The sequence below is a fragment of the Octopus bimaculoides genome, chromosome 5 (genome assembly GCF_046866305.1).
Source record: "Octopus bimaculoides isolate indiv1 chromosome 5, ASM4686630v1, whole genome shotgun sequence".
Taxonomy (NCBI): Eukaryota; Metazoa; Mollusca; class Cephalopoda; order Octopoda; family Octopodidae; genus Octopus; species Octopus bimaculoides.
In genome coordinates, this window is record NC_142932.1 from 124694461 (window position 1) to 124721207 (window position 26747).

At 37.1% G+C, this 26747-nt stretch overlaps 1 protein-coding gene across 5 annotated transcripts in view; it reads left to right on the top strand.

The window, feature by feature from the left end:
• Nucleotides 1-26747, top strand: part of LOC106876232 (core alpha-(1,3)-fucosyltransferase) — a 706231-nt gene that overhangs the window by 113256 nt on the left and 566228 nt on the right. The window contains exon 1 of one of the 5 annotated variants that reach the window (XM_089353043.1): nt 20913-21015. The exons of the other annotated variants lie outside the window; for them this stretch is intronic. The gene's annotated coding sequence lies outside the window, so the exon portion shown is untranslated. Of the gene's footprint in view, nt 1-20912; nt 21016-26747 lie in introns of those variants that run through there. 5 annotated transcript variants of the gene reach the window in all.

Genomic DNA, 26747 nt, shown 5'->3' on the forward strand with positions numbered 1-26747 from the left:
CGTCGTGTATATATATATGTGTGTATGTGTTTGGGTTTTTCCCCTACCCCACCATCGCTTGACGACCGATGTTGGTGGGTTTACGTCCCCGTAACTTAACATTTCTATAGAGTACACAACTAATATTAAGAAATCACAAAAATTACTACCTTTTCTCCTAAGGGGACTAAAAACAGAAGGACCTAAGAAATTGCAGTTCGGAAAAAAAGACCGATAAAATAAGTACTAGGCTTACGGATAATAAGTCCTGATATGTATATATATATAATATGTATATAAGGAAAACAGAAAATATCTTACATCAATTATCACTTATTACTTACAAAAGACAGAATCTGAACTTACAGCTGTTTCTGTTAGCGTGATTCTCAGTTTTAACTACCACAATAATAATAATAATAATAATAATAATAATAATAATAATAATAATAATAATAATTGTAGGTAATTAGTTATACCACATTGTATCGCGAAACTTCATCAGAGCGGAAAGTAAATATATAAGTAAAAAGAGAAAGAAGAAATAGAAGGAGAAAGTAAGAACGGTGGTAATCAATTGGTGCTGCGGTCGAATGTTTCAGAGTGGATAAGCATGTAGCACCGGATGATTATCACCGTTTCTACATTCTCCTTTTTCTTTTCTTTTTTTTTCTTCTTTTACTTTTTACTTATATTTTATTTTATTTTCTACTCTGATTAATTTTCGTGACTCAATTTGGTATGACTAATTACCTACAATGATAACTATTACTATTATTATTATTATTATTATTATTATTATTATTATTATTATTATTATTATTATTATTATTATTGTGGTGGTGGTTAAAACTGAGAAACACGCTAATAAAAACAGCTGTTAGTTGAGATTCTGTCCTTTGGTAAATAATTAATTAATAAACGATAATTTATGTAAATCAATTGTTATTCATTAATTGTATCTCCATTTTCTGTTTTCCTTTGACTATTGATAAACTCTATCTTATTTTTGTCATTACCTATCATACATGAGCATTAACACTAATAATGCTCATGATTAAATATAGGTAATATACCAGTGGAAACAAGTATCTCTTAGATGGTTGTTATAGGTCTTAACTCACGTATAATATATATATAATATATATGACATGGCATTCTGTCGGTTACAGCGACGAGGGTTCCAGTTGATCCGATCAACGGAACAGCCTGCTCGTGAAATTAACATGCAAGTGGCTGAGCACGTCACAGACACGTGTACCCTTAACGTAGTTCTCAGGGAGATTCAGCGTGACACAGAGTGGGACAAGGCTGGCCCCTTTGAATTACATGGACAAGAGAAACAGGCGGAAAGAGTGGGAGAAAGTTGTGGTGAAAGAATACAGCAAGGTTTGCTGCCACCACCTGCCGGAGTCTCGTGGATATTTATGTGTTTTCGCTCAATAAACACTCACAACGCCCGGTCTGGGAATCAAAACCGCGATCCTACGACCCGGAGTCCGCTGCCCTAACCACAGGGCCGTTGCACCTCCACATATACATACACACACATACACGTTCATACATATCTATATACATGCACATATATATATATATATATATATATATATATATATATATATATATATATATATATATATATATATATGTATAAAGATATATATATATATATGTATATATACACAGACACACATATACCCACACATATGTATGTGTGTGCGTGTATGCCTGTATACATTTTTCCTTCAAACACACAGAAAAGAGAAAAACAGCAACACCAAACAATTTCATTTGAAACTTGTAAAATCTTTATTCTGATTTTGATTTCAAGAGAACAGCTTTCGAACGATGCAAACCACACAGAAAGAAAGCGAAATGATGCACTTTATGTCAACTTTAAGGAGTTTGATTCTGAACAAAATTAACCATTCGTCATATTTACAAAATTCTTGACCAATTGATAAAATACATAAAATACAAAAATACCACAAGTTCACATTATCGTGGTATTAGGTGGACTTACACGCATTTTATTTTCTGTAGTAATTCCTTATTATACAAGGATAGTAAAAACAATCTTTTATAGCTGCAACCGTGGATTTATCTCAACATGTAAAAACAGACCGATATTTCTTCCAGACGACAGCTTTATTGTCATCTGATGACTAATTTGGTAACTTTAAACAAAATATGATGTTTCTAGCGAAAGTTTATTTGCAGCGAATCATATTATACCATATATAGTTCGCATTGCGATTTCTTTGAATAATTTTCACACAAATATCTTTTGCATATATTATACACATACATATATATAGGTGCATATTCATGAATATGGATATGTATATATATATATATATATATATATATATATATATATATATATATATATATATATATATATATATATATAGTATACATATGTATACATATATAGATGCGTGTGCATGTGTATATATACATACCCACTTTTATATATATATATATATATATATATATATATATATATATATATATATATATATATATATACATATATATATATATATATATATATATATATATACACATATACATATATATGTCTGTTTATAGACGTATATATATATATATATATATATATATATATATATATATATATATATATATATATACCCACACACAAACACACACATATGTATGTATACAGGCATATAATGATATAATATTTGTGGGAGTTGGTGTACATATGTCCGGTAGATAATAGTTACTCTCTAATTCTCGATAATTACTTATAGATTATTCGTTATTGACATTAAAACTTCCCAAACTATCAAATCACAAAATATTACTATTTAAATTACTTTATGTGTCTGCATTTGTTTAAATAGTGACTATGAAATGACCGTGGGCAATAACACATCGTATGCGTCAATACGTGACACCATGTTCATCAGTGGCACGCTCTCATCTGTCTTCTGTCTCTCTCTCTCTCTGACTCTTCTGTCTATATACATATATATATATATATATATATATATATGTATTTATTTATTTATTCATATATATATATATATATATATATATATATATATATATATATATATATATATATATATATACATAAATATACATATACACACAGACATATGTACACACAAACATATGTATATATAAAGAGGAAATTATAAATAAAATATTATTGATATACGCACACATGTACGTGTGTGTAAGTGTGTATGTAGTTTGTATAGGAATTCATATAAATGTGTATATTCATATAATCACGAACGAAACATATACACACACATATATATACATATATACTCACATATAAACACATATATGTGTGTGTGTGTGTATATATGTATATATATCTTTCGTCCGTGATTATAGTGGCGATTTGTTATGCATACATTCCTTTATATATCCGTATATGTGTATGTATGTGTGTGTGTGTGTTTGAGTGTATGTGTGTGTGTGTGTGTGTGTGTGTGTGCGCGTTCGTGTGTGTGTAAATCACAGATCAGATGCTTTGTTAAAGAGACCAATATCAGCATTTCGATTTCGCATTACTATTGAGGAATCGTTTTGATCTCTGTCTAATTTTATAGTCACAAAGAAATCTGAAAGACGACTTCCTTCCACCATTAGTCATCTTTTAAACATTAGCTTCTTTGCAGCATTTACACAGCGAGAGTTCTTCACAACGTCATGGCTGCCTGGTTAAGAGGCGCATCCCCCAACGCCTCGGCTGTGTGTGCTGTTGCTCCGTCTTCTGCCATTATCTAAGATGTCCGATGCTTTTGCTATAGATATCGAAATGTATCGATCTCTATCTACCTCCATCTTGATATATATATATATATATATATATATATATATGTGTGTGTGTGTGTGTGTGTGTGTGTGTGTGTGTGTGTGTGTGTGTGTGTGTGTGTGTGTGTGTGTGTGTGTGTGTGTGTGTGTGTGGGCGCAGGCGTAGCTGCGTGGTAAGAAGCTTGCTTCACAATCACATGGTTCCGGGTTCAGTTCCACTGCATGGCAATTTCGGCACGTGTCTTCTGCTGTACACGGAAACTGTAAGCAGTCCATCGTACATATGTATGTATATATCGACGATTTCATTCCAGACACTGGCCTGGAATGTATCTAGTGGCAATAAACGGGCCGAGAAGTGTGACGGGTGGACTTTGTTGCCATGGCCGTTGTTGGAACCCAGCCAAAACCCTTTTTATTATAGGCACAAGGTCTGAAATTTGAGGGAGGTGACCAGTCGATTACATCGACCCCAGTACTGAACTGGTACTTAATTTATCCATCCTGAAAGGATGAAAGGCAAAGTCAACCTCGGCGGAATTTGAACTCAGAACGTAACGACGGGCGAAATACTGCTAAGCATTTCGTCCAGCGTGCTCACGATTCTGCCAGCTCGCCGCCTTTGGAACCCAGCCACAAAAATAATGCTGAGTCCACGGTATTAACGTTGTTTTTATGTTACTTCTGTGAAGGCGCGTAGCTTAGTGGTTAGGGCTCACGATCGTAAGGGCGTGAGTTCGTTTCCCGGCGATGGTTGTGTCCTTGAGCAAGACACTTTATTTCACGGTGCTCCAGTCCACTCTGCTGGCAAAAATGAGTAGTACCTGTATTTCAAAGGGCCGGCCTTATCACGCTATGTGTCACGCTGAATCTTCCAGAGAACTACGTTAGGGATACACGTGTCTGTGGAGTACTCAGCCACTTACACGTTAATTTCGCGAGCAAGCTGTTCCGTTGTCGTGTCAGCTGGGACGCTCGTCGTCGTAACCGACGGAGTGCTCCTCCTCGATGTTACTTCAACGCAGCCTACTCTCTGCGGTTGGTTTTTGGTAAATGAGGAAGCTAAATATCTGGCAACCTAGGTCTCTTTATTCATATGTGCATAAGTGGGTGGCGTGTGCGTTCTGTGTGTGTGTGTGCGTGTGTTTATAGCAGCGTAGCTTTTAAACCCGATACTTTCACAGGCGAATATTCTACCCACTCGGCATTTCTAGAATGTTGAAATAAGAATCCCCACATCTATCTAGACATGTTTATAGAGTCGATATAATCAACGGAAACTCTTTACCGTGGACGATAACCCAGCATGGTCGAGGTCTAATGATAAGAAATGAGAATAATGCAACAACGCTAGCGTGTGCGTCGTAGCATACTTGTGTGTGTGTGTGTGTGTGTGTGTGTGTGTGTGTGTGTGTGTGTGTGTGTGTGTGTGTGTGCGTATGTGTGATATATTTGAATGTTTGAAGTAGGAGAATGTTAAAGGGGAAATTATTGTGAAATTGGGTCAGGAAAAACTAACGGTGGACTTATAACGGCGATGACCAAGTGAAGCATGCTTTGTTCCCAAATGACCAGTTTTTAATTCAACCGAGTCAATGCTTTTGTGGAAATGGCGTATGAAAGATGATTGAGTCGTTGGCAGGGGAGGGGAGGTCGTGTCTTTTAGAATGTTCTGTGACTAGAGTTGCAGTAAGACATCAAAACGATTCCGTTCCACTGTTGTGATATCGAGATGCTAATATTAACTATTTAACAAAGCGATTAATCAGTGACAATAAAATGGTTGGAAATAACGTATTGCGTATACTCAGCCGTGAAACGTTTGTATAATGTATATATGTGTATATGTATATATATATATATATATATATATATATATATGTGTGTGTGTATGCGTGTGTGTGTACATATATGTGAATGTATGAATGTATACACCTACACATACATACATGCATACATACATATATACATACATACATACATACATGTAATCGAGTTGTGACCGAGAAAAGACCGTTTTCGAGACCGGTTTCATTCTAAGAAAAGTCTCAATTTTGCTCTCTCCAATGCTGATAATGTCTCATATGGCTTCTAAGGCTTGCTAGTGACTTACTTATATACGTATGCATACACACACATACGCACACACACACACGCACACACACACACACGCACCCACACACACACACACACACACACACACAGAGGCACGTACACGGGTGCAGGCACACCCACATATACGTGTATAAAAATATGTGTATATTTATGTGTGTATATGTATTGGAGCCTGGTGTAGCCCTCTGGTTCACCAGTCCTCGGTCAAATCGTCCAACCCATGCTAGCATGGAAAGCGGACGTTAAACGATGATGATGATGATATGACACAAATATGTGTGCGCGTGCGATTGTACTTGTGCGTGTGTGTGTGTGTCAATGAGTGTGTGTGTGTGTCTGCGTGTGTGTGTGAATGAGTGTGTGTGTGTGTGTGTCTTTGTAAAATATATGTTGATAGTGAAAGGGGATACATTAATCAACAGCGTGAATGAATTCGATCATTGTCAAAAAATTTATCAGGTGATGGTATTTATTGACGTTGTTGTTGTTGTTGATGTTGTTGTCGGGGCATTTCATGATAAATTAGTTGTGGACTTCTAACGTTGCTACTTAACATCTGATTATATAAATCAAACTGCAATCATATTTTCAATGAATATCATATATATACTCATTGCGGCTTTTAATCATTAATCCTTGTTCGTCTTCCTGTAATGTTATAACTTAATTTCTCATACTTACCAAGTGCTCTTTACGTCATTAGGTCGTATATACTGGTCCTGTTTGAGGTCATCTTCATATGGAACAAATGTCAATTGCTGCCGGATCAGAAGATATTGCGTGACCACTTTAAATTCAACAAAAGAACTTCTATTTAAGCGACCATTGTAGTTCTCAACTCAACATTTCATAAGACACATAATACCTACCAGGCCAAAAGCATTTTATCTTCCATTATCAATAATGATAATTCAAGATGTCTGCCAACGGACTATCTTGAAATATTATTAGGGTCTTGTTATATAATAACTGTCACCATTTTTCTTAAGTTCTACGATTTTCACTTTCGAACAAAATATTTTCGTAGTAGTGGTTGTGTTGTAAGAAGTCTGCTTCCCAAACACATGGTTCCAGTTTCCGTTCCATTACGTGGCACTTTCGTCAAGTGTATTTTTCCATAACCTCAGGCCGACCAAAGCCTTGTGAGTGGATATGGTAGACGGAAACTGACAGAAGTACGGCGTATATGTGTGTGGGTGAGAAATAGAGAGAGAAAGAGAGAGAGAGAGAGAGAGAGAGAGAGAGAGAGAGAGAGAGAGAGAGAGAGAGAGAGAGAGAGTCTGTGTGTGCGTGTGTATGTGTGTGTGTGTGTGTGTGTGTGTGTGTGTGTGTGTGCGCGTGTATGTTTGTGTGTGTACGTGCGTGTGCGCGTGTGCGAGCGCAGGCATGTCTGCGCGTGAGCGCGTGTATGTTTGTGTCTTCCTGCCTGGAACAAAAAAGATAATCCCGACTACGTATGAATCCACCGGCGCCGAGCTGGCAGACTCGTCAGCACGATGGACAAAACGCATAGCGATATTTCGTATTAGTTCTGAGTTCAAATTCCGCCGAGATTGACTTTTCCTTTCTTCCTTTCGGACTCAATAAGATATGCACCTGTTGAGCACTGGGGGTCAAGCTAATCGATGTACCCCCCATATGCCTGTTTTCTTGTTATTTGCCTTGGATTTATTTCGCATTGTTCCGGCCTTACTCACGAATTTCATATAATATATTCCGCACAATGTTTTATACAAACTATTCCATTACATATATAAGCATATGCTATATGGAGAACTTGTGAATGGAAAGAGACCCCGGCAGAAATCGAGCCGGCGATTTAAGGACTGTCCTAAGTCCTCATTAAAGGCATGTGAAATGCAGGACACTGACTGGGAGAGCAATGCCTGTCATGGCCACAGATGGAGAAAGCAGATTAAGGAGGTGGTCGACACTTCTGGGAGAGCACTATTTTGTATGAAAAACTTTAGCGTGCTGCTCGAAAGCGCACGGCTGGTGTAGTGAATGGAGAAAGCTTGGTCTGCAATGTTTGCAGTTGTGTATTCTTGTCAAGAGCTGGGCTCGTTAGCCACGAACAGAGCCTCAAATGCAGAATATAAGTTAGTCTTAGTGTACACAATGTTCCTGAAGTTCAGCAATGGTTTCCTGGATCACGAGTGGACAGCCATCATGTATGTATGTATGTATGTATGTATGTCAGTTTTGATTCCCAGACCGGGCCTTGTGAGTGTTTGTTGAGCCAAAAAAAACTAAAGCTCCACGAGGCTCCGGCAGGGGGTGCTGGCAAACCCTGTTGTACTTTTTCACCACAAATTTCTCTCACTCTTTCTTCCCGTTTCTTTTGTACCTGTATTTCAAAGGGTCAGCCTTGTCACACAGTGTCACGCTGAATCTCCCCGAGAATTACGTTAAGGGTACACGTGTCTGTGCAGTGATCAGCCACTTGCACGTTAATTTCACGAGAAAGCTGTCCCCTTGATCTGATCAACTGGAACCCAGGTCGTCGTAACCGACGGAGTACCAACAACATGTATGAATGTAAAGTTCATAATAATTCGTTGCATTTCGAAAATATGAATGACGGCAATGTCCATTTATATATTTTTTAATGTCGATGGACGATGGCGAAGAAGACATTAAAATAAGAGTACAAGATGAGAGATGACTCTTTTCTCACGTCGTATCTGCGTTGCCGCATACGAAAGAATAAGTTTTACCATCGCGAAGAGATTTGCGAATCTTAATTCATAGATAATTGAATTTTATATATTTCTTTAAAGATATTATGTATGTCGTAGGAGTATTTTCCTCTGCAAGTAACATAATAATATTAAGAAGCATCTTATCGTTTTAGTGCTTTGAATTATTTTCCATTGTTTTTTATTCTTTTTGTTTTGTTCTTTTTTTTGTTTTGTTTTTCTATTTCTTTCGCCAAACGCATCTTACTTTCGTTTTATCTTCATCACACACAAAAAAAAAACATTTTAATAATATGATTTAACCATCGTTGTTACCCCATTTCTCTTTTATTCCTTCTCGAAAATCAATCCACCAATTACAGCCCACCCGCCATCCACCCACTCACTCTCACACACAAACACACGCACATGCACACGCGTACTATCATTCACGATCTCTTTTCTCTTTCTCCCCCACCCGTCTCTCTCTGTCTCTCTCTCTCTCTCCCTATCTATTTATCTATCTATCTAACTATCTGGCAATCACCTTCTGTTTCCTCTTCACTCGCTAAATTTTTTTTTCCATTCCATTTAGTATTTCATACAAAGCCACGTAGAAAGTTAGCAGATCATTCGAAAATCTTAACATAATCCAGATTTCTATTAGAAATTCATCATAAACACTTGTCTTCCATAATTCATTCTTCCATATTGTCTGCTAATTTGTTTTTATGTATTTCAATTTTGCTGTCTTCTTTACTTTACATATTTCAATTCTTCAAACACACAGCCACATGAATATATATATGTATATATATATATACAAAACAATTTGAAAATCCTACACGACTAGGTGAAAAGCGCTTTATTTAATATGTGACATTAATAAAAATCTGTAAATGTACAAACATCCAGATTTCTGAGTACCTTAATTTTTTTCTCTCTCTCTCTCTCTCTCTCTCTCTCTCTCTCTCTCTATATATATATATATATATATATATATATATATATATATATATATATATATATATATATATATATATATATATATATATATATATACATATATATACATACATATACATATACATACATATACATATGCATATATATATATATATATATATATATATATATATATACATGCATACATACATTAACATACACACACACACACACACACACACACACACACACACACACACATATATATATGGATATGCATTATAATAGTTATTGTAGTGTTTGTTATCAATGACTTATTGTATTCGTTATCGTTCGATATCTTAACTTCTTCTATTTTCGTTGTTCTCTGTATTTCTTTTCTTCCTTTCTCTTTCCTTAATCCTATATTTCTGTTTATCACTTCCGATGTATATCAATACGTTATATATATCTTATTACGTATATGATACTATTACCATTTTATAAAATGTGTTTGTCTATATGATAGAGTATATGTGTAGGGGAAGAGAGAGGAAGAGGGAGAGAGAGGGGGAGAGACAGTGTATGCGCCGTGTTTAGGTATAAGCTGAAGAATCTATAGCTTGGAACCCCGGATCATCGGGCTCCAGGCTTCAGAATAATTAAAAGACATAATCGTATTTAAATTTTGCGAAAGCTCCTGGGGTAAATACATCATTACCATACTGCATTCTATTTCTTTAGCCCTCAGCATCTGGTGAATCCGTTAGGACATCGTGAGGAAATATGGCGTGTCGATAGCAATTTAACCGACAGAAACAATTTCTTCTAGAAACAAACACAATAAGTAAGCAAGTAAAACGGATTTCAGTACTGGTCTGATAGTTTCTGTATGGAGCCACCCGACTTGCTAACGTTCGAACCACTTAGTATCTTCTTTTATAGATTTTGGTGAACCGAAAAGCGAGTATTTATGACTGACTGAAAGCTGCATTTCTAATATTGGAAAATGTTGGCCCCAAGACGTTAGCAGAGAGGCTGGAGCTTGTCATCGAGAAACTGGTTCACAAGGCGCAAACGTGCGCCGGTGCCGGATAGGAGTATCCATGACAACCTCTATCTGAAGCGCTACATCATAGACAAGGCAGTTAAGGAACCTGGAATGGGTGGGGCGCTGATCAATTTGGATCAATCAAAAACTTTCGATAGGGTAGACCATCACTACTTGGGGGCTGTCCTTGGAGCGGCTGGTTTCGGTCCCATCTTCCGCGGATGTATTAGTTTAACGCTCGGTAAGTGCCAAACCACTTTATTACTGCGATGTAAACACACCAACACCGGTTTTCAAGCGGTGGTGTAAGCACACATACACATACACACAACTATGTATGCATGTATTTCCTCTTGATACTTGTCTTACCCATCTTGCATTAAACACATTTAAATCTATTCCTTCTCAGACAATCCTTTTTTTTATCGCTCCCCCTCCCCGCCGCCACACGTACATAGAGACTTCATACGGTTATCCTTTATATTCCCACCCGCCTTCTCTTTTAATTATAATGAGTCCCTCGTTTCCCCCCGCCCATCTCTCCCTCTTTTCTACGCACACAACCACATCCCACACGTTCCACACTTGCACACACACATACATAAATACATACATATATATAATCATATATAGACAGACATCTAAAGGCGCAAGCGTAGCTGAATTGTACGAAGCTTGCTTCCCAACCTCATGGTTCCGTGTTGCATACCAAAGTCTTGCGAGTGGATTTGGTAGACGGAAACTGAAAGAAGCGTGGCTTAGTGGTTAAAGGCATTCGACTTACTATCGTAAGGTCGTGGGTTCAATTCCCGGCGAAGAGTTGTGTCCTTTAGCAACACACTTTATTTCCCGTTGCTCCAGTCCAGTCAGCTGACAAACCTGAGTAGTACCTACATTTCAAAGGGCCAGCCTTGTCACACTCTGTGTCACGCTGAGTCTCCCTGAGAACTACGTTGGGGGTGCACTTGTCTGTGGAGTGCTCAGCCACTTTTACGTTAATTTCACGAGTAAGCTGTTCTGTTGATCGTATCAGCTGGGACCCCTGTCGTCGTAACCGACGGAGTGCTCCTAGCTATATATATATATATATATATATATATATATATATATATATGCTTGTGTTGTCAATTTATGTTGGTGTGTTCATGTCCTCGTAACTTAGCAGTTTGGCAAAAGGGTCCGATAGAATAAGTCCTGGGGTCGATTTGCTCGACTAAAGGCGATGCTCCAGTATGGTCACAGTCAAATGACTGAAACAAAGAGAAGAATAAAAACAAGAATATACACACACACACATATATGTATATATATATATATATATATATATATATATATATATATATATATATACACGTATGTAGATAGACAACTACGTACTTCATTCGCCTGCTTCCATTCATCTCTGCCACTATTCTCATTTTGATGACAATTATAGAAATCAACGAGATTAACATTTTTGGTAATATTGATTCTTCTTCTTCTGAAGACATTCTAATTCTTACCGAAATACAATCAATCTGACAATCATGAATTTTTCAGTTATCGTTGCGTGTTTAGTTCCGACTGCTGCTGGAATGGTTGCCAACATTGTTCTTTGTAATACAACTATAGAATGAATACACCCGGAATATTCATTCCATTTCTCTTCATTCTTCGATACCAGAATAATAGAATAGCGTAGCCTACATATAACATTCTCGTTATTGTTGTTGTTGTTGTCATTGTCGCTGATATTGTTGTCGTTGTTGTTGCTTCACCCAATGAGCGATTATAAGTGATTCTCGTAATTGATTGTTGCTATTCATGCTATTTAAGATGATGGCAATACTGTCGCAGTTCTTGTTGTTGTGGTGGTTGTGGTGACGGTGGCGTCTGTCATTATAGTGTTGCCTTTTCTTGCTTGATGCTTTTAATGTTTGTCTTCACCTCTTCCCACCCCCCTCCACACTTCTTCCTTTATATAGGATACCATTGTTGACACAAGGGAAGACAGTAAAAGTGGTTGAAACGCAGCATTCTCTTTTTTTGCGATTTCACAATTTTGATGTCTCGATGCGGTGAATTTAAATCATATAACTTTCTCTTTTATCTACACTCGGGGGAGATAAGTTGTTGGTAATTAAATACAAGAGTTCAATGAAGAAAGTAAGACATTGTTATTGAATAAGAAAAGAAAAAAAAAAGCTGCTGCTAGATAAAAACTAATGGCAGCGTGGTTAAGCCGTCAAGTTGACAAACACGTGACGATGAAGCAAGTATTAATTAAGAAGAGGGCTTCAAGTGATTGATACACCTTTCCTTCAAAATCAGTGGTCTTGGGCCAAACTTAGAAAGAATTGCTATTATTATTATTATCATTATGCCGAGGCGGTGAGCTGGCAGAATCGTTAACCTGACGGGCGAAATGATCAGCGGTATTTAGCCCGCCGCTACTTTCTGAGTTCAAATTCCGCCGAGGTCGGCTCTGCCTTTCATTTTTGTGGGGAGGTCGATTAAATTAGTAACAGTTGCAGACTGGGTCAATCTAATCGACTGGCACCCTCCTCCAAAATTTCGGGTCTTGTTCCTAGAGTACAAAAGAATCGTTAGCGCGCCGGGCGAAATGCTTAGCGGTATTTAGCCCGCCGCTACTTTCTGAGTTCAAATTACACCGAGGTTGATTTTGCCTTTCATCCTTTGAAGGGTCGATAAAATTAGTAACAGTTGCGTACTTGGGATGATCTAATCGATTGGCCCCCCCCTCCCCAAAAATTTTGGGCGTTGTGCCTTGAGTAGAAAAGAATCTAGAGCACGCCGGGAGAAATGCTTAACAATATTTCTCCCGTCGCTACGTTCTGAGTTCAAATTCCACGGAGGTCGACTTTGCCTTTCATCCTTTCGGGATCCATTAAATAACTACCGGTGAAACACCGAGGTCGATGTAATCGATTTAATCCCCTCCCCCAAACTGCCCTTGTGGCAAAAATTTGAAATCATTATTATCATAATGCCGAGGAGGTGAGCTGGCAGAATAGTTAGCACTCCGAACAAAATGCTTAGCGGTATTTCGTCCGTCCTTACGTTTCAAGTTCAAAATCCGTCAAGGTTGACTTTGCTTTCGTTCCTTCAAGGTTGACAAAATAAGTAACAGTTGAATACTGGGTCGATCTAGTCGACCGTCCCCCTCCCCCAAAATTGCTGGCCTTGTGCCTAGAGTAGAAACGAACTGTCAGAATCGTTACTATGCTGGGCAAAATGTTTAGCAGTAATTTTAGCTATACTTTCTGAGCTCAAATTCCACCGTGGGCAACTCAGCCTTTCATCCTTTCAGGGTCGATGGAATAAGTACCAGCTGAACACTGGGCCGATGTACTCAATTATTTCCCTCCCGTTAAAATTTCAGGCCTCATGCCTATAATAATAGACATGAGCATCATATCACAGTCACCATCATTTTGATGTTTTGTCATTATTTCATTTGTTTTATTTATTCTTGTCTAAGTTTGCTATAACTTGGAGTCAATGTCTAAGCATCTTAGACGTGGCCAATATATTATGTATTTGTATTAACAGCACTAAGCTGTTTTTGCAAAATGATGCAAAACGATTGTCTTCCGTTCCTCCCGGGTCGATCAAACAGATGACCAGGCAAGTACTTGTATGGATATAATAGGGTGAACCCTACCCAAGGATTTCTTGTCTCTCACTCATGGTAGAGACAATTAACCAGGACGTGCAGCTGGCTGAACTGTTAGGGCGTCGGACAAAATGCTTAAGGGTATTTCTTCCGTTATGATATATTCTGAATTCAAATTCCACATCGGTCGACTTTTCTTTTCACCTTTCACCGATGATAGAATAAATATCGAATAAATATCGATCAAATATTGGATTCGAAATAATCGATATCCACCCTCCCAACAAAAATTGCTGGCCTTGGGCCAATATTATTAGCATCACCATCATCATCACCATCATGTTATCCTTTTTAGTAGTTTTCTATCTTAAACATTTCCATTATTATCTTTTTTGGTACTTTTAGTTTATTTTTTATATTTTTTTTTATTTCCTGCACTTTAACTTAAGCTGTTTTGCAATATGATGCACAGTTTTTGGTAACTTGTTGCATATTTCTCTGCATGTCTTTCTATAATTCTTAATACACTTAATATTATCGGGTATTGTTTTTCCCCCCTCTTGTAGTCTTCCAGTTTTTATGAGATATCGCTATTTCGAGTTCCTTATGTTTCCATCATTTTTTTTCTTTCTTTCTCCTCCCCCCTCTCAATCTGATTTAAATAAACGTTCAAATGATTTTGTACAACTAACAGGAGATATATATTCATTCTCTTTGACTAGTTGAGCATACTGTCTGGCAAACAGACTTTTCTTTTTCGGATTGCCAACACAACTGCTTCCATCAATGTAATGAAATTGTAATTCTCTGAAATTTTTATGCCAATCGTTTTCCGACTAAATTTCTTTCAGATTCTATAGTGTTGGCAGCAAATCCCGTTTACGCAGCCACCAAAATTATCATGTCTGCTTCTTCTGCTTCTTCTGTTGTCTATCGGATTTGCTGAGATCTAAAAGTATGAAATATATTCTGATCAAATCCCTCCCCTCTCTTTCTCTCTCACCCTCAGTCTTTCTCTCTCTTTCTCTTTCATGCTCTCTCTCTCTCTCTCTCTCTCTCTCTCTCTCTCTCTCTCTCTCTCTGCTGCTATGTGACCACTCGAGGGAACAGGCTAAGTTCATCAACCCAAGTACTTAAAGTTTTGGCCTGAAATTCTGATATGCATGTACTCGCGCGCGCGCGTGGTAGTGGGGGGTGAGGGTAGTGGAATACATTGACGTCAGTGTTTAACTCGTACTTTTGACTTCAGTGAAATTTTTGCAAAGCATCTTGTTCGACGCGCTTACATTAATAATAAGAACAACAGCATTCCTGTATTGATTTCAAACTTTGCTACAAATCGCTAGCAATTTCTCATAGGTGGGGGATACGTCGATTACATTAACTCCAGTCCGCAACTGGTTCTTATTTTATCGATCTCGAAAGGATGAAAAGCAAAGACGACCTCGGCGGAGTTTGAACTCAGAACGTAAGGATGGGCTAAGTATATTTTCCGGTCGTGCTATCGATTCTGCCAGCTTGCATCTTCTTATTATATTAATAATAATAACAACAATTGCGATAACGGCGGCGCCAAATTATGCGCAAGACTTGATTCTTTGAGTAAGTAGATCGACCCCAGTTCGCAACTGGTATTTAATTTATCGACGTCGAAAGGACGAAAGGCAAAGTCGATCCCGGCGGAATTTGAAATCAGAACGTAAAAACACACGAAATACCGCTAAGCATTTCGCCCGACGTGCTAACGTTTCTACCAATCCGCAGCTTTGATGAAGGTTAAATAATTCTTTCTACTGGAAGCACAAGGCCTCGACCCCAGTGCGTAACTGGTACTTATTTAATCGACCCCGAAAGGATGAAAGGCAAAGTCGCCCCTTGGCGGAATTTGAACTCACAACGTAACGGCAGACGAAATACAGCTATGCACTTCGCTCGGCTTACTAACGTTTCTTATTTCTTTATTGTCCACAAGGGGATAAACATAGAGGGGACAAAGGCAAAATCGACCTCGGCGGAATTTGAACTCAGAATGTAACAACAGACGAAATACCGCTAAGCATTTCGCCCGGCGCGCCAACATTTCTGCTATCTCGCCGTCTTAATTAAAGTTAAAATAATGCTACATGTTAATGGATTTCAAGATCACTTCATGTGGACTTTGAGACCAAAATGTATGAAAACAACTATAAATCATAAGAAATCTGACGCTGCACTGTCTCTCGACTTTGTATCATATTTATGCGTGTGTATATCTCTGTATATGTCAGTATGTATGTGTCACTGTAAGTTTTATATGTCAATGTAAGTACGTATACATGTGTCATGCGTGCGTGCGTGCTTGCGTATGTGTGTGTGTTGTATTGTGAAATCGTCTATCCTCCCACAGTTTTCTATTGAATATTGCATAATAATTAAATAAAGGAAACCGATAGACTTTCCAAGTGAGCCGCACAAATACCTGTATTGTGTTGCTATCGTATTGTTGTTGCAGCTAATCAATTAATCTCTATCCTATAGGAAATATACATGGATTAACTTCATTACACTATAGGCCTTTTAAAGCGGAATCAATAGCGCAGCATGCTAAGTGTATAATGGAAACAGTGTGTAGTTCCTTATGAGACACCAGTGCAACTATCGGAAGAAAGACAACGTACTTATATTTATCTGTGTTTATATCTGCGGGCATGAAGGCGCTTGGCTTGGTTGCTGTGGTATTCGGCTCACAATCCGGAGGTCGCGAGTTCAATTCCAGACGGCGTTCTGTGTTCTTGTGCAAAACACTTTCTTTCATACAGTTCTATATTTAAGAGATGTGGAATTATTTACATTATTTACATTTGACGGATATTTGTCCTCATCTTGTTTGTTGTTAACACAATGTTTCAGCTGATATACCATCCAGACTTTATCAGGTGTCTTGGGGAAATTTCGAATCTGGATTCTCATGCCTTAGGTATTCTTCGATGTTGTTGTTATTATCATTATTATTATTATTACTATCATTATTATTATACAGGTCACTGCTTGGAATTGAACTCGGAATCTTGGGGTTAGTAGCCCGCGCTCTTAACCACTACGCCATATGCCCGTGGACCCACGGGCATATGGCGTAGTAGTTAAGAGCGCACAGATATTGTTTGAAAAGTGGTCAGAAGAATTATACATTATTTTCACAGGACCCAGTGTTATGATGTACTGAATCTAATTTATTTTATGCTAAGAGCGCACGTGTATACTGACTACTCTATAACAGCAGTTCTCAATCGAGCTCCGTATACGATTTTTGGTGGGATCCACGCAAGAAAAATAGTAAATTGGGGGTCTACAATAATATTTCATAGGTTTATGAAAAATTTTGCAAAACACTGCTAAGTTTCTTTCTGTAATGCTTTACAAAGGCTTGACATGTTTCCGACAACTGAAACATGTTCCCTCAGTGGGTGCCATTGCAAACCTAAGCAAGTGAGCATGTGAAAAACAAAATAGGAATTTAGAAAGATGCTTCTATAAACCTAACTTTTAAACACTGAATGGCAATGGGAATCCACCACTATAAAATATTAATCAAAGTAATCCTCAGCAGAAAGAAAAAAAAAAGATGCTTGAGAACCATTGGTCTATAAAACCACTACCCTATTTTATGTTTCTGAGCAGCCCAAATTCCGCGCTAAAATCGATTTTTGCCTTCAGAAGGCGATAAAGTAAGCACCAATTAAACACTTGACTAGTCCACACTCATCCCTCAAAAAGTTTGACATTGCTCTTAAGTTAAACATCATTTTTAAACTATAATTTATTCATGGAATGTATATTTTATTCATTTTTATGACACCATGACGCCATTTTGTTTACGTTCTGCAACCTTCATGCTGACAGAAGAGAACGCAAGGTTTCTACAACAATATAGTTCAATATTCATTTCAAATCCCTATTATTCGAGGTTCCCGACTATTTGCCCTTCTTACCCTGGCAGTGTGTGTTTAGTAAAGTATATCGTTTGTTAATTCATCTTTCTATTTATAATGGAATTATTTCGTTTCTGTGTTGTTTCTATTTATTTCAAATGACAACTTATGACTATCTTTTAATTTAGTTATCAGCGTGAAACTTTTCTTGGTCGTATCCCTCAATTTTAGAACATTGATTTTGTTTTTAAAGTATCGATTGATCGATCGCTTGATTGATTTATTGATTACTTGATTGATTTCCTAATTTCCGTCTAATTAAGAACACATTGTTTTCGGAAACATGTTTCTAAGATATAGAGTGAGGTAGAAGCGTGGCGTAGCTGAAACAATTGGATAAATGCGTTTGTAAATGTGTGCATGCGCATGTATACGTGTATGTGTGTGTGTGCATGTGTGTGTTTTCATGTGTGTGTGCGCGCGCATCTGCGTATCTGCGTGTGTACTATTTCTAGCAGGTTGAATTTCAAACATGAGAGGTTACAAAGCAGCCAAATACAAATTTATCATTCTGTTTTTTAATTCTCATTATTATATTTTTTTGCCAAACTTTACACTGCAACTGACTAGGAATTTTTTTTACCAATTTGATTTTGCATTTGTTGTTGTTGTTGTTGTTGTTCTTACTCTTGTTTCAATTTTGCATGTTTGGGTGCTGAGAAAATTTCAAAACTTCAATTTTCTCCACTCACCACACCCAACTTCGAAACTGCGAATTATCATTATTATTTCATTCTTCCAGGTGCTTATGAAAATAAGAATATTTGGTAGATGATTTAAATGTATATATACGCCCACCTGTGTGTGTGTGTGTGTGTCTGTGTCTGTGTGTGTGTGTCTGTGTGTGTGTGTCTGTGTGTGAGTGTGTCTGTGTGTTCGTCTGTGTGAAAATATATGTATGTATAATACACATGCACACACTCAGACATAGACGTGCGCTCACGCAAATACTCACACACCTACCTTGTTATTGATTACCTTTACCCAGGTAAATAACTATACCCCTCACCCAGCGGAGTTGAGACCAAACTGACCTGGAACAAAAGGCCGAATCCGTAAAGTGGTGCCGGATGGCTAGCGCACTCACACACACACACACACACACACACACACACACACAAACACACCTACAGCCAAGCACACAGGTGTACGCACACAGCTAAACACACACATGCACGCATGCACGTGCAAGTATAGACACGCAAACGGTTCGTCTACGCTCACCTCGTCTTCTAAGCATCCACACATACAAGCATCCATACACACAGGCATAAGACCAATTATCGGACAGACTCTGGAGCCAGGGAAATGACTAAGATCACTGAAAAGGTCGTAAATGGTGACGAAAGAATTTCGACTTACGCACATCCGATTGATTGTAGTAAAGATTGTTTGGCAACATAACATGGCAGTCCTAGTTTAGGACGAATGTTGCTGTAATTTAGCCCCAGGAGACATCGTCTCCAGCTAGCTATGCAACACGATCTGTGTCCTTATATTTTCGAACAAGGGAATCTAGCACACCCACAATATATTTCAAACGGGAATATGGCAGCGCCACCTCTAGCCGAACAATTATTCAGTGGTGATAAAGGGAAATAACTCAGAAATCGCGATACACAGATATTGTTTTGAGCTGCGTGGAGGTGCTAGATTCCCTTGTTCGAAAATATAAGGACACAGATCGTGTTGTATAGCCAGCTGGAGACGATGTCTCCAGGGGATAAATTACAGCAACATTCGTCCTAAACCAGGACTGCCATGTTATGTTGGCAAACAATCTTTTCTCCAAAGTACTGTTGCTGAATATCTCACGTTGTGAGGTTTAAAAATAGTAATTTTCTAACCGATTAATTGTTTAACCAACGCGTTTAACAAACGCTCAATTAGATTAGGTGGTTAGGTATTTAAACAAGTGACTAGCAATAAAGAAGTGGAATAAACCTATGAGTGTGTTGTTATTATTATTAGCGTAATGATCTTCCCAAGACAGAACAAAATTTATCTAAACACACGAACTAACGTCAGGAAACTTGCAAACAAAATACTGTGTACAAAAATAAATAAATAGATAAAAGTGAGGAAAAGAAAAGTCTAATCTGGAACATATTTATATCAACCAAGAACCTCACAAACTTAATGCAGTGGAATCATGTCAGTGACCAGGTTGTATATGGTGCGGCGAAAATTTTGATCCCAAGTAATAAATCTTTGTTAGTGAAGTTGAACGTCTTTGTATGTTTCTGAATGGCGCATGTCTCTTCTAAGCTGCAATTGTTTTAGATCCAACACACTCAGATCAAATAAATAGCTAGGCAAGCATCGCATAATCACCGAACCTGGAGCTTAACTATAGTCTACCCATAGCTCTTACACAGCAATACCTGACACCTTTGGGTCATACTGACACCATTACCTCTCATAACCTCTCTCTCTCTCTGTATATATAGATAGATAGATAGATAGATAGATAGATAGATAGATAGATAGATAGATAGATAGATAGATAGATAGATAGATAGATAGATAGATTAATTGCTGTTACTATATATTTTTTTCTGTTGTATTTTTTTTCTCTTGCTAAACGAATTACAGGGGACTCTTTACCTCCTGCTACCAATTCGGGTCTTTCTCAGGGTTCTTTAGCCATAAATGCATTATGCATATCTCTATTATAACACTGTGATTGCAATTTTGTGGTTGAAATAGCGGAAATTACTTTTAAGAAGTCAGAATTAAACGTTTCGTCTCCGTGATGTCATACAGACCGTCTTTTACGTCACAAAAGGCCTGGACGTCACGTACGCAGGAGTTGTAATTCGATGCCAGCCGTGAGATATATAGATGAAACCAGCCACGACAAGTAACTAAAATCTACAGCTTTTGGTATGTGTTCCTGTTGTTCAATCTTTGTTTCTTTAGATTTTTACCTTGAACAAGAGTTCGTTGACAATTTCACTACAAAAGACTACTTTTTTTTTTTAAACGAATTTTCCTACAGCTATCAAGTTTTTCCTGATCTAACTACTGAATAAGCCTATTTTATTAACTAACAACTCGTTTGGTCAGTTTTTTTTCTGTCGGTTGAAAGATTATATGTAAGTGAAAAATTATATATAACTGAATGATTATAAATTTAACATTGGTGTGTTTTAGAATACTGAACACACAGCATAAACATTCATTACTTCTTTGCTGAGCCCAGAGCAGACAGCGAAATCTAGGTTAACACAGACTTCCTATTAATCATGTCAGTTTCAGCAGCACGGAGGCATTTTAACCGCTTCTTCTGCTTATTAATAATAATATTTAGATTTCTATACACTGGTTTCTAATTGAGTCACAAGGCCAGAAAATTCTGGAGAAGATTAAATCGATTTCAGCGACCCCCAGTGATATTATTTTTATCGACTCCGAAAGGAGGAAAGCTGAAGTCAATTTTAGGGGCTTTTGAACTAAGAAAGTAAAGCCGGATGAATTACCGCTAAGCATTTTGTCCGGTGCGATAACGATTCTGTCAGCTCACCGCTTTAGGTTTGTATATATTTATAAGAGTATGGTAATTTCTAATTCCCCGCCATCTCTTTCATACATACGCGCGCGTATACGTATACATTCATGGGCTTCTTTCAGTTTCCGTCTATCACATCCACTCATAGGGAATTGGTTGACACAAAGATATAGAAGAAGACGTTATTTACATTTGACGGATATTTGTCCTCATCTTGTTTGTTGTTAACACAACGTTTCGGCTGATATACCCTCCATCGAGTTCGATTCCCGGCAGTGACCTGAATAATGATAATAATAATAATAATAATAATGATAATAATAATAATAATAATAATAATAATAATAATAATAATAATAATAATAATAATAATAATAACATCGAAAAATACCTTAGGAATGAGAACCCAGATTCGAAAATTCCCCCAAGCCACCTGATGAAGGCTGGAGTGTATATCAACCGAAACGTTGTGTTAATGACAAACAAGATGAGGACAAATATCCGTCAATTGTAAATAATGTAAATAATTCCTCATCTATTAAATATAGATCTGTATAGAAGAAGACACTTGGTCAAAGTGCCACATTGTGGAATTGAACCTGGAACCATGTGGTTGAGAAAGAAAGCTTTTTACAGCACAGCCGCGCCTACGCCTATACATGTATGCATATACATACATACATGCATGCACACACACACACACACACATACACACACACACACACATATATATATGCGCAGATTTTAGATCTAGCATTTTTGCATATGTGTGTGTGTGAGTGTGTGAGTGTGTGCGTGTGCGTGTGTGTGTGCGTGCGAACATATACATAGAGAGAGAAACAGAGATGATACATTCTGCATATATATAATATATATTCATTATGTACTATAAATAATATACGCATATGTATATATATATCTATATATACAGGCATTACGTGCATATATGCAAGTGTGTGTGTGCGCGCGTGCGTGCATGTGCGTGTGCGCGTGAGTGTGCACGTGTGTGTGTGTCGTGTGTGTGTGTCGTGTGTACATACACAAAATTATATAAACACTTACAGCTAAGAAGCCAACTCCATGAAGGAGCTACCAATCTGATTATTGGTTTGGATTTAAGAAAATAGCCTGTTGCCGCCGAGTGAATTACATATTTTATCAGCTGCAGCGATATAATTTATACATTCCATATCAATTGAATTAAACCAAAGCACGAAAGCTTTCTCTCTCCTTTTCATTCTTCATATTGTTCATTTTACTTTCATTTTTTTTTTCTCCTGCGTTATAATCTCTATATTCACTTATAGTGTCTACCTTTATAATTATCTCCATGCGAGTGATGAGGCGATAGATATGAAGTATCTGCTTTGCATTGATAACAATATCCAGTCGGATTATGGCCGAGAGAAATATCAAAAAATATATAAAATACCGAAGGAAAAATGGGAAATAATTGCAGTCTTTCAAAATATGGCTTTCGTTGTAAGATAGCTTAGAAGTATCCCGCAGAATGGCAATATATAAAGAAAGGAAAGAAAATATAGTGAAAGGAAAAACAAGTGGAGTGAGTGATTGAGTAACTGAGTCAAGGAGGATTGAACGAGGCATTGAAAGTGCCTAAGTAGAGATGATAAAAATATTCGTGTGTAACGTAAGCTCTTTGGAGAAGAAATGATACTTCTATGGATGTGTGTCTGTGTGTATTTATGTTTGAATGTCTTCGTGTATGTTTTATATATTTGTGTGAACATATATGACTTATAAATATGTGTGTATTGGTATAGATAGATAGATAGATAGATAGATACATACATACATACATACATACATACATACATACATATAGAAACACAAACACACATATCACAAATGTGTATATATATATATATATATACACACATGTGAATATGAAGGTCTGCATGTATTCATACAAACGCAGACACACGTGCATTCATACTCATACATACATATATGTATATATATATTTATATATATAGAAGCATATATATATGTGTGTGTGTGTGTGTGTGTATGTGTGTGTGTGTGTGTGTAAATATATGCATATGTACATCTGTATGCATACGTTGATATATATATATAAGCATATATACCTATGCATATATACATTCATATATATACACACACACACACACACAAGCACACAAGCACACACACACACACACACACATATATATATATATATATATATATATATATATATATATATATATATATATATATATATATATATATATATATATATATATATATACATGAGGTTATGTGTAGACTATGGCGACGGAGGAGTAGGATTGCTGTCTAAAGTTCGTATGGGCCAAAACGTAGTCCTCTGGCAATCGAGTATACATTTAAATTACTCCAACAATTACTCTGCCCTCTGCCTTTGAGACATCAAGTTCTCTATTCAGGCTTGGAAATCCTTCTTGCTTTAAGCAACATGTTATCTATGTGCGTGTGTATGCTTTTCCATGTATGTTTGGCGAAGTATGTGCTTGCATTTGCGATATGCTACTGATGCCTACCGCGCCTTGGCGTGTCTTTGTCTCTGCGTATCGCCAAATCTTTTATGGGCTATTTTTCCATCGGTGAAACAGCACAGCTTACATTTATTATTATCATTATCATTTATTATTATTATTATTATTATTATTATTATTATTATTATTATTATTATTATTATTATTATTGTTATTATTCCAAAAGCCACCATTATTATCACAATAGAAATAGCTTTTGGTTGCTATTGTTCTTCAACTTTAAGTTTTGATTAATAATATTATTCGTTCCACGTTCGGCAACGTTTTATATATTTCTAGCCCATTTTCACAACATCCAGCCCCTGCGTTACCCCTTTCCCTCCTACTCGGCTTCTGATCCATCAGATAATTGTTATTCTTTGCCTAAAGCTTAAATGCAAAAGTTATTGTTCAGTAAATCTAGTATAACGAATACATGAAATATAATTTAATGGAAACCATTGTTCTTCTGGCGGAGATATCTTCTATCCATGGACATCATTCTGTGTCCAAAAGCCAAAAAACTGTTGCGTAAAAAAGGAAAAAAAATCCCTTATTGATTCCGTTTTCACTTAAAGATATATTCCTTTTGTTTTACCGCCAATAATGCCATTGTTTTCAGTCTTCACGATTGTGTGAAACCGTTCAGTGTTCTTTCATTTTCTTTCGTTCTCCACATTTTTATCTATGCTATTCATACATACACACCAACATATATGTGCGTAGGCGCATGCGTCTGTGTGTATCTGTGTCTGTGCGTGCATGTGTGTATGTGAATGTACATATACACACATATATATATATATATATATATATGCATACGCATACATGATCAGGAGTACTGCCATCGATAAGCTGGATCTACGATGAATAAATCATTGAGAGAGGTGATTGTCAACTTTCAAACGTCCGTTGGTGACAAGGTAGATCAACGACAGCTTATGTTCGACCAGCGTGCACTTGAAGTTCCAGTATTCTGAGACTTAGGATAATATTGGGACAAATATTTAACTGGAAAGTAACCTGGCACTGTGCGCTTATCTGTCTCCCATAACGATAGCTTCTAGATTTTCAAAAAATTGTCTGCAACACTTATGTAGAGATATTATGCATTCAGCCCTGCATTTTGATAAATAATTTGCAATCCCTGTTCCGTTTTGTCCGCTGGAGCCATGAGGTGGACTGACAAACCTTTTTAGACATTTCTTTAGGAAAAGGAAAGATACGGTGATTTAAGCAACACCCTTCATCATGTTTGAAATAATTTCAAATATATTAGTCGCAGGAGTAGCTGTGTGGTAAGTAGCTTGCTTACCAACCACATGGTTCCGGATTCAGTTCCACCGCGTGGCACCTTGGGCAAGTGTCTTCTACTATAGCCTCGGACCGACCAAAGCCTTGTGAGTGAATTTGGTAGACGGAAACTAAAAGAAGCTATATATATATATATATATATAACTGATAAGAGATATTAGGCCTTGATATATGTATGTTTGTGTATATGTTGGTGTGTCTGTGTTTGCCCTCCCCCCAACATCGCTTGACAACCGATGTTGGTGTGTTTAGGTCCCCGTAAACCAGCGGTTCGGCAAAAGTGATCGATAGAATAAGTACTACGCTTACAAAGAATAAGTCCTGGGGTCGATTTTCTCGACTAATGGCGGCGCTCCAGCATGGCCACAGGCAAATGACTGAAACAAGTATAAGAATAATATATAATATCTATAACGTCATAAAATAATATAGAAATTGCTTAATATGAAATCTGTTTGTTCAGAAATAAACCTCAGTTTCATTCCATTTATTTTGATTTTACGCCAATTTTAACGAGTGTAATTAAAAGCATAATAATAAAGCTGTCAGGATGACGTATCATGCTAGGATCGTGAAATAGCAAAATAAAATTTCTATGTAGCCTGTTTCATTCCATCAAATCATTTTCACTGAAACGGAGTTTGATCTCTTGTCTTGAAAATATAAAATGTGATAATTTTCTGATATTTAAGTATCGTAGAGAGCATTCAGTTTCTGATGCAAACAAGAAGTACCAACGATTCCAATGCATTCTATAGCACCATTCACGCGAAATGTTCGCCGCATTTTAATAGCCGAATGACTTAAGCGTTTGGTATTAGCCACTCATCTACCAAGTAATTAACTAGAATATTTAATTACAAGCCTCATATGATTTAATCCGACTCTTAATTTTTTAATTCTCTTTTACAGTCGCAACGTTAGGACTAGTTCCATCGTTCGAAAGTGATAGGGCAGACGATTTATCAGAGAAATTATTACCAAATACTTTTCAATATTCAGTTATTAATTGCTTCTCACTTTGGTTTCATTTTCACTGGAGCCCATACCACGGATAGTAACGAGCCGCATTCCTCTCGACTCACTGTAGCATTTCCATACACATTCCACGCATGTCTGAAACCATTATCTTTCTATCAGACACGAACGTTACACTTTCTTTTCCCTCTTCTATAAATAGGAATTAATAAAGCGATGTGGTGAACATTTTTTTTTTAGCTTCATCAAATTAAACTGCATATACACAGACATTAATA